The sequence below is a fragment of the Rutidosis leptorrhynchoides genome, chromosome 4 (genome assembly GCF_046630445.1).
Source record: "Rutidosis leptorrhynchoides isolate AG116_Rl617_1_P2 chromosome 4, CSIRO_AGI_Rlap_v1, whole genome shotgun sequence".
Lineage (NCBI taxonomy): Eukaryota > Viridiplantae > Streptophyta > Magnoliopsida > Asterales > Asteraceae > Rutidosis > Rutidosis leptorrhynchoides.
In genome coordinates this window covers 199,810,206-199,820,203 of record NC_092336.1, presented here as the reverse complement: position 1 = coordinate 199,820,203, position 9,998 = coordinate 199,810,206, and positions in this window count along the sequence as shown.

Sequence of the window (9,998 nt, the reverse complement as noted above, 5' to 3'; positions counted from 1 at the left end):
GAACGGATTAATAGTCACTAGAATTATTAAAACAGGGGTGAAATTATATACAAGGACACTTGGCATAATTGATAACAGAGTATTAAAACATTGGGTTACACGCAGTCGATAACCTGGTGTAATTATTAAACAAAGTATTAAAATCTTGTTACAGTTTAAGTCCCCAATTAGTTGGAATATTTAACTTCGGGTATAAGGATAATTTGACGAGGACACTCGCACTTTATATTTATGACTGATGGACTGTTATGGACAAAAACCAGACGGACATATTAAATAATCCAGGACAAAGGACAATTAACCCATGGGCATAAAACTAAAATCAACACGTCAAACATCATGATTACGGAAGTTTAAATAAGCATAATTCTTTTATTTCATATTTAATTTCCTTTATTTTATATTTAATTGCACTTCTAATTATCGCACTTTTATTGTTATTATATTTAATTGCACTTTTTAATTATCGCAAGTTTATTTTATCGCACTTTTATTATTCGTAATTTCATTATCGTTATTTACTTTACGCTTTAAATTAAGTCTTTTATTTATTTAATATTTTACATTTGGTTTTAACTCCGACTAAAGTTTTAAAATCGACAAACCGGTCATTAAACAGTAAAAACCCCCCTTTATAATAATAATATTACTTATATATATATTTGTATTTTTATAAAAGTAAACTAATATAGCGTTAAGCTTTGTTTAAAGATTTTCCATGTGGAACGAACCGGACTTACTAAAAACTACACTACTGTACGATTAGGTACACTGCCTATAAGTGTTGTAGCAAGGTTTAAGTATATCTATTCTATAAATAAATAAATATCTTGTGTAAAATTGTATCGTATTTAATAGTATTTCCTTGTAAAATAAAAAGCTATTTTATATACACCTCGCATAACATCAATTACAATTATAGATTTTAATATATAAACTTGATATAGGTTCGTGAATCCAAGGACAACTCCACACTTGTTCAGTACCATCATACACATATTTACTACAAACCATCGTATCGTATTGTGAGTTTTCATAGCTCCCTTTTTATCTATATTTTTGGGCTGAGAATACATGCGCAACTTTTATAACTGTTTTATACGTTAGACACAAGTACCAACTATTAAACTGTGATATGTTGGGCTATGACCAGCAAGTCCCCAACCGACAAGTATAAACAATAACTTTTTACGAGGCAAACTTGAAAGTCTAGTCTAAATATCAGTACCATATTAAACTATGCTATACCCGGCTATGTCCGACTAAGTCCCTACAGTGATATTTTTAATTGCTGCGCCATTCTTAATTATTGGGGATAGGCCTATCGGGAGTAACGTCCCCGATACATTTGACTAAGTCTTTGTATTACTTGATAATGAAATTAAACGACAAGGACAGAACAACTTGTTACGGGGCAAACAACGTTTAGTCTAAATATCACGCACTGGCATAACTTTTGATCCTGCGGGAGATCAACTTTACAAATTAAATCTTGTAGTCTATATCTATTACTGAAATTATTGTTTATGACAAACCTATGAACTCACTCAACCTCGTGTTGACTTTTTAAGCATGTTTATTCTCATGTACTTAAATATTGCTTCCGCTGTATATCTGCTGCTTTGTTGATGATTTCTTGCCATGCTTGGAGTCTTCATGCATTACTTACCAATTCATTTAAAAACATTTAATGTAATCTATTTATCTTCCGTTGAAAAACTCAATAAAACGTCTCATATAGAGTCATTCTCGTTTATACAACTGTTATTTGATATAATTAGTAACGTCATTCTCCCAGGCCCTATCTAGAGGATGTCACATATTGGTATCAGAGCAGGTTGTTGTAGAGAACCAGGATTGCATTTTATGTGTGCCTTATACAATTAGGTACCTTAGCAATGTAGGCCTACAACTTTCCTTGACTGTAGTGCCTTTACTTGTTGCCTTTAAATGTTAAATGCTACACTATACTTTAGAAACTTTACTTATCTTAGAATGCCGAGCCAACCTAAGAACTCTGCTCACTTTCCTAAGTATTATCCAATTGCGCCACCGCATTTAAATGCGACACCATGATTTCTGAAATTTTTGACATTTCTATGTCATCTATCATGGTTTTGTGTATTACATATGTATTACATGAAATATTATCCATGATTTTTGAAACTCCTATAATTGTTACTATTCATACTCAAACGTATATTACTCCCTGTTATATCACGTACCTATATGCCTTATACCTTTATGCATCGGTTTGGGAACCGGAAAATGTCATTGGGTTATCACAGTATACGAATTGAAAGTCTTTAATTGAAAGATTATTAGATTACATACTTATCATTTTATAATCTCGACACGTCATACTACCATTATTGGAGTATAGACAAATCATATCTTATCATATCTATCCCAATAGACCTTGTCTACCACTTTTCCTAAATTTCCTCCGTAAATTACGGAAATCTTTTTGCTATAAATACGTATTCAAGGAGATGAATATATCATTCAGTATTCAATACCCATTTCATATCAAACCCTATTCCAAACACATAATGTGAATTTCTCGAACTCCTCGAGCTCCAACGGCAGCGTAACCGGAACAAACGAACCAATCAGCCATCATCTATTCTGGATGAATTGGGGATAGGTTCGTAGCCGACTCAATCAATGGAGGCAAGAAGAAGGTGATCCCTTCCATCAATCAAATTCACCTCTTGGCGAAGAACCTGAAGCACTTACCGGTGAACCAGTTCGGAACACCATTTTCTCTCTTCTTTCCAGGGTATCCCGTCACGAATATATAATATCGAAGATTTTAGATCTTATTCACCCTCTTGTTCCAACCGCCAATCATCCCGGAATGGTAGAAGAAGTCAACGAGCTTCGCGCTCGAGTGGTGGCACTGGAGAATACGATGTGATATCTACAAGCATCAGCTGCACCAGCAGCATAACCAATACCATCAGCATCACAACCAACAGCATCAGCTTCAACAACAACAACATCCGCATCCCACACCTTAACATCACACTCAGTACCTCAAACATCAACATCATACGCCCATAGATACCAAGGAATATTAGTAATAATGAACTAAGATGTATTGACTCATTCTTCGTGAAGAATTATATGTGTATACCTTATATATATATGATTTGGAACAATAATAAATCTTGTCGTACTAAGCAATTACGTGTGAATCTCAACTACTATGTACTACTTGGTTAATTCATATCACTAATATGCTATGAAGTACACCCTTCGTTAATGACTTAACAATTGTTAATCACTGCTTCAACACAATAAACTCCATTTCATAATAAATCAAGTGTAACGATGAATGTATTGATTCATAACTTCATTAGCGAAATATTTTGCGACAATTATGAAATCTCTAAGGTTTTAGAGATTATTTACTCTCGTTCCAAACCGCAAATCAGATGAGTTTAATATATATTAACTCATTAAATCCATGATTATATCTGAAGAATACATATATGAACGTATATCTTCATAAAGATTGTAAATTCTATTGTACAAACTGTTAATTGTGAAAATATTTTAACGGGTAGGTAATACCCGAGAAATATTTACATCTCACATTAATACACTGTACATTCTTCAATTTCGCTTCATAAATCATTAATTATACGCACTACCTTCACAATGATACACAATCATCTTCATACAAAATCAATTACACATTCTGAAATTAACATAACGGAATTCAAGTAAAGCTTCAGCAGATGTTATCTTCCTAAACATTACTACATTCATGAATTATATTCATTCGTATTCTGCAATGAATTATCACATCAAACCACCGAAATTATCATTCATCACTTTTAAAATCAATAACGCCTATTCGTTAACCATTAGATCGGTTGACGATTATAATTAGCGTTTAATCATCTAAAAATAAAATTTCTTGAAACCATCTCGGAATGATAACCAATGATTCAGATATGGTAGCATTAAATGCAGAGGAAACAGAAGAATTTTCCTCGTCATTAGATCTTAGAAATTCTAAGATATCACCGTATCTTTCGTTATAAATATCCTCTATATTTCTGAAGATATCTTTATAACGATTCTTGTCCGCAATTAATTATCTCTTTGCGATAACTTTATCACATCATAAAGAAAACTATTTTAGTTTCTATATTCATGTTTAAATTATAAATGTTTTGAAGAAGTGTTGGGAATTGAAGCATGAGTTAGTATAATATAATGACATCAGGCTAACGTGATTATATTACAGTAAGTCATGCTAAATTTTTAATGGAAGATGATGATTCATAGACTTTAGAATCATCATTTGCCATGTTACACGACTCTTACATTTAAACTCTAAAACATATCAAGAAAATATTTTTCTTGATAGTTCTATCTTTTCGGATATTTCAGTAATTTGACAAATCAAATCGTGCTATTACCTTTCCTTATGCTTTGTATATTATGATCATTCGAAACTTCATACCTACGAATTCTGGACCGTTACTTGCTTTACAAAAGCATGAAGCTTCAAAGGAAAATATAAATCTCGATAACAACACCGAAATTACAAACCATGTATATCAATGCGTATAGCAATATAAAGACACGAGAGAACTAAAAACATAATAAATCCTAGAGCATAATAGAAGTAAACAGACTCCTCTGGTGGGAGTTGGAAAAGAAGGAATATTGTGGCGATAACCAGTATAAGGTCAAGAACAAGAATTGGATGGAGCATTTTCACAATCTTTGGAAGTATGAATTGAGGAAGAAAGTATATAAGTGGTGAAGATAATGAAACAGAAGAAACTAATTTATAGCAAAATTCCAGACATTGCAATTGAGGAAATTCACCGCATTTAATTAAAGAAAATCCTAATTTCCTTAATTAACGGAGAATCAAATTTTATAAAGATTATGAAGATTTCTTTAATTCCTTAAATTCCGAAAATCAATCGTGACTAAGTCAAAAGTTAAAGCGAACATTTAATTTCCTCATTTCAATCTTTTATGATAGCTTCGTTTATACTCTTCTTGTAATCGAATCATATCATTCCATATTACCCAATATTGGTAAAACTCTATTTCCCAACTCATATTCATCATTAAGATGTTCCTGTTGTAAACAATGACTATCTCTATCAAATATCGTGACCTTGATTTTCATGAACTCCTTTCTATTTTGTCTACCCTAATATTATGGCATAAACGCTCAAGGTTTAAATAAGCTTACTATTATTCATAACACATTTCATGTGTATTGAAATGCTTGAATGACGTCATCATCTCCTTCTGAGGAAACCTAATCAATGACACTCTTGTTAAATCCTTTAGATAACCTCCGCATTAATAATAAAATGCACTTCGTAAAATTTATGGATTCGTATGATTTAAACTCTTGAAACAAAACAATAATATATCTGTTGGAATTCACACAAGGCCCCGAGTATACCTGGGAATGTGAAAACCAAATAAAACGAAAATATCCTCACTTGTTTACAAACAACGCCGACTGATGGCAACAACTAAATTTCGGGACGAAATTTCTTTTAACGGGTAGGTACTATAACAACCCGGAAATTTCCAACAAAATTTAAACACAATTTCATTTAACCTCTACTGTTTCCAACGATTCATGAACAACTAGCTATAAAAAGATATATAAATATATATGTGTGTATATATATATATCATTTACAATCATTATTATTATCAGTATTGTTATTATGATTAAAACAATATTATTATTATTATTATTATTATTATTATTATCAAAAAAAAAATTATTACTAATCATCATTTATTATGGCTAATATGATTATTAATATCATTAACATAATTTATATTATTTAGTATTATCATTTGAAAAATTATTATTATTATCATTACTAATATAATTATTAGTATTGTTTTACTTATTATCATTATTATTAAAAATATTATTAATTATCATATTTATAATTATATAATTATTATTAATAGTATTACTATTAATATATTTATTTATCATTAATACTAAATAAATAAATAAAAATTTGATACGGATATAAAAAAAGAAAAAAAGAAACGGGTCCAGTCCTTTTCCTATTAATTTTTCTTCTTCTTGATTGAATTACACGATTGAATCCACAAACAAATTAGGTATTAGTCTGCTTTTTATTTTTAAATTTGATAGTATCTGCTTTTTATTTTTTTTATCTACTTTATAATTTTTATATACTTCTGTTTGGGATTCCAGTCGACATCCACACATTTTGTATCAATCGATCACATTTTTATATAAAGACCAATTGGTTTCCATTGTCAAAACAATACAAACGAATCCATACAGAGATTTATATACATTTTCTTATCGATTCCTCTGTTCTTTGTTCAATTTTGCAATAGCTCGAATTCGAAACAAATTTCAAAATCTTTAATTACAGTTTTGTTAGGAATAATCCATTCAAACTATCTGCAAGGTCTGAGTATCAAATTCCTCTTAATGATTCCTAATTTTTGAGTCAAAGTTTATTTTTCTAAAAAGTCAAACGATGGTTCATCCTAAAATTTGAACTCGTTTTTATGTTTTATGTTAAATTGAGGATTGATAAAGTTTATAGGATTGATTTAGAACACGTTTTATTTTATAATCACCATCTAAACATGTCCAGATTTCAAAATCAAGGTTTGAGTTTGTATTTATTTTTTTTCGAATACAACGACTGCTGTTCTTCATTATTATTATTTTTTTGTATCGGTTAATTGAAATCACAATTATTAGATGTTTCTGGTTCAATTTAACATCCTAATTTAAATCGAAAACCAGTTGATTTGTTTCCCTGTCGAATTGGGTTGGAGAAGAAAGGATGAAAACAGAAAAATGGGATAAATAAAATTTAGATAGGATATAAATCAGATAAGTATCAACAGAGCCATGGTTTAGAATGTTTACGAGTTAACGAGAGGTCGTGGATTCGAGTCCCGTCTCGAGCAATTTTTTTTGGAAAAAGCTATATAAGGTAGTTTCCTTCTCATAATTATTATTATTATTATTATTATTATTATTATTATTATTATTATTATTATTATTATTATTATTATTATTATTATTATTATTGTTATTATTAAGTAGTAATATTATTATTAGTATTATTGTTACAAATATTAGTATCATTTAGTATTATTATTATTATTATTATTATTATTAACATATAACACTTTATTATTATTAAAACTGTATTATTATTACGATTATTAATATCATATTTACTACTAACATTATTATTATTATCATCATATTATTAAAAGTATCATTTTAATTTAAGTTATAATCCTTATTAAAATTTCATTTAAGTTATTATTTTCATTATCATAAAAAGATACAATTTTTATTTATAACTATTAATATTATTTTACCAAATAAATACTAGTTTAAAACTTATAATATAACTATGTTTATATTTTTATAATAAACATTGCTTATTTATTTAAAATATATCCTATAAATATATTTAATTCACTATTTTAAAATAACATATAATATAACGAGCATATTATTAGTAATACTACATATAAACGTGCTCAATTACAATTATAGATTTTAATATATAAACTTGATATAGGTTCTTGAATCCAAGGACAACTCCACACTTGTTCAGTACCATCATACACATATTTACTACAAACCATCGTATCGTATTGTGAGTTTTCATAGCTCCCTTTTTATCTATATTTTTGGGCTGAGAATACATGCACAACTTTTATAACTGTTTTATACGTTAGACACAAGTACCAACTATTAAACTGTGATATGTTGGGCTATGACCAGCAAGTCCCCAACCGACAAGTATAAACGATAACTTGTTACGGGGCAAACTTGAAAGTCTAGTCTAAATATCAATACCAACTATTAAACTATGCTATACCCGGCTATGTCCGACTAAGTCCCTACAGTGATATTTTTAATTGCTGCGCCATTCTTAATTATTGGGGATAGGCCTATCGGGAGTAACGTCCCCGATACATTTGACTAAGTCTTTGTATTACTTGATAATGAAATTAAATGACAAGGACAGAACAACTTGTCACGGGGCAAACAACGTTTAGTCTAAATATCACGCACTGGCATAACTTTTGATCCTGCGGGAGATCAACTTTACAAACTAAATCTTGTGGTCTATATCTATTACTAAAATTATTGTTTATGACAAACCTATGAACTCACTCAACCTCGTGTTGACTTTTTAAGCATGTTTATTCTCAGGTACTTAAATATTGCTTCTGCTATATATCTGCTGCTTTGATGATGATTTTTTGTCATGCTTGGAGTCTTCATGCATTACTTACCAATTCATTTAAAAACATTTAATGTAATCTATTTATCTTCCGCTGCAAAACTCAATAAAACGTCTCATATAGAGTCGTTCTCGTTTATACAACTGTGATTTGATATAATTAGTGACGTCATTCTCCCAGGCCCTATCTGGAGAATGTCACAAATAGTTACTATTGTTTTCTTGACGGTTTTTCCGGATATTTTCAAATTCCAATAGCACCCGAAGATCAAGAGAAAACCACATTCACGTGCCCTTATGGTACTTTTGCTTACAAACGCATGCCATTTGGACTTTGCAACGCCCCTGCAACCTTTCAAAGATGCATGATGGCGATTTTTCACGTCATGATAGAAGAATGCATGGAAGTTTTCATGGATGACTTTTCAGTCTTCAGTGATACATTTGAATCATGTCTAGTTAATCTGGAACGAATGCTTATTAGATGCGAACAATCAAATCTAGTTCTTAATTAGGAGAAATGCCATTTCATGGTTAAAGAAGGCATCGTTCTTGGTCATAAAATTTCAAAAGAAGGAATTGAAGTGGATAGAGCTAAAGTAGATGTAATTGCTAAACTTCCACATCCCACCAATGTTAGAGGAGTTAGGAGTTTTCTAGGGCATGCCGGTTTTTACCGACGTTTCATAAAAGATTTTTCTAAAATTGCCACTCCTATGAATAAACTCCTAGAAAAGGATGCTCCATTCATCTTTTCAGATGAGTGTATCAAATCTTTTAATATTCTTAAAGAGAAACTCACTAATGCGCCGATCATGATAACACCAAATTGGAATCTACCGTTTGAACTAATGTGCGATGCAAGTGATTTTGCAATGGGAGCCGTTTTAGGACAAAGGATTGAAAAAAGATTTCAACCTATATATTATGCTAGTAAGACGTTACAAGGAGCACAAACGAACTATACAACTACTGAAAAAGAACTCCTTGCTATTGTCTTTGCTTTTGACAAATTTCGATCATATCTCGTTCTAGCAAAAACGGTGGTCTATACCGACCATTCTGCTCTTAGATACCTATTTTCGAAACAAGATGCCAAACCACGATTAATTCGTTAGATCTTACTCTTACAAGAGTTCGATATTGAAATTCGAGATAAAAAGGGAGAAGAAAATCTCGTCGCTGATCATCTTTCTCGTCTTGAAAATCCTGAATTAGAAGTTCTAAATGAATCGGCTATACAAGATAACTTTTCGGATGAATATCTTTTGAAGATTGATTATAATGAAATTCCATGGTTTGCAGACTATGCAAACTACTTAGTATGTGGATTCCTTGAAAAAGGATTGTCGTACCAAAAACGAAAGAAATTCTTTAGTAATATAAAACACTATTTTTGGGAAGATCCACATTTGTTTAAAAGTTGTCCCGATGGAATAATCCGCCGATGCGTATTCGGGGATGAAGCCAGTCAAATCTTAAACCATTGTCACACAGGACCAACAGGAGGGCATTATGGGCCTCAACTAACAGCAAGAAAAGTCTATGACGCTGGATTCTATTGGCCTACAATTTTCAAAGACGCGCACCTTCTTTGTAAATCCTGTGATGCATGTCAAAGGGCCAGAAAAATAAGTCAACGTGATGAAATGCCACAAAATGTAATTCAAGTATGTGAAGTATTTGACATTTGGGGTATTGACTTTATGGGTCCATTTCCAAAAT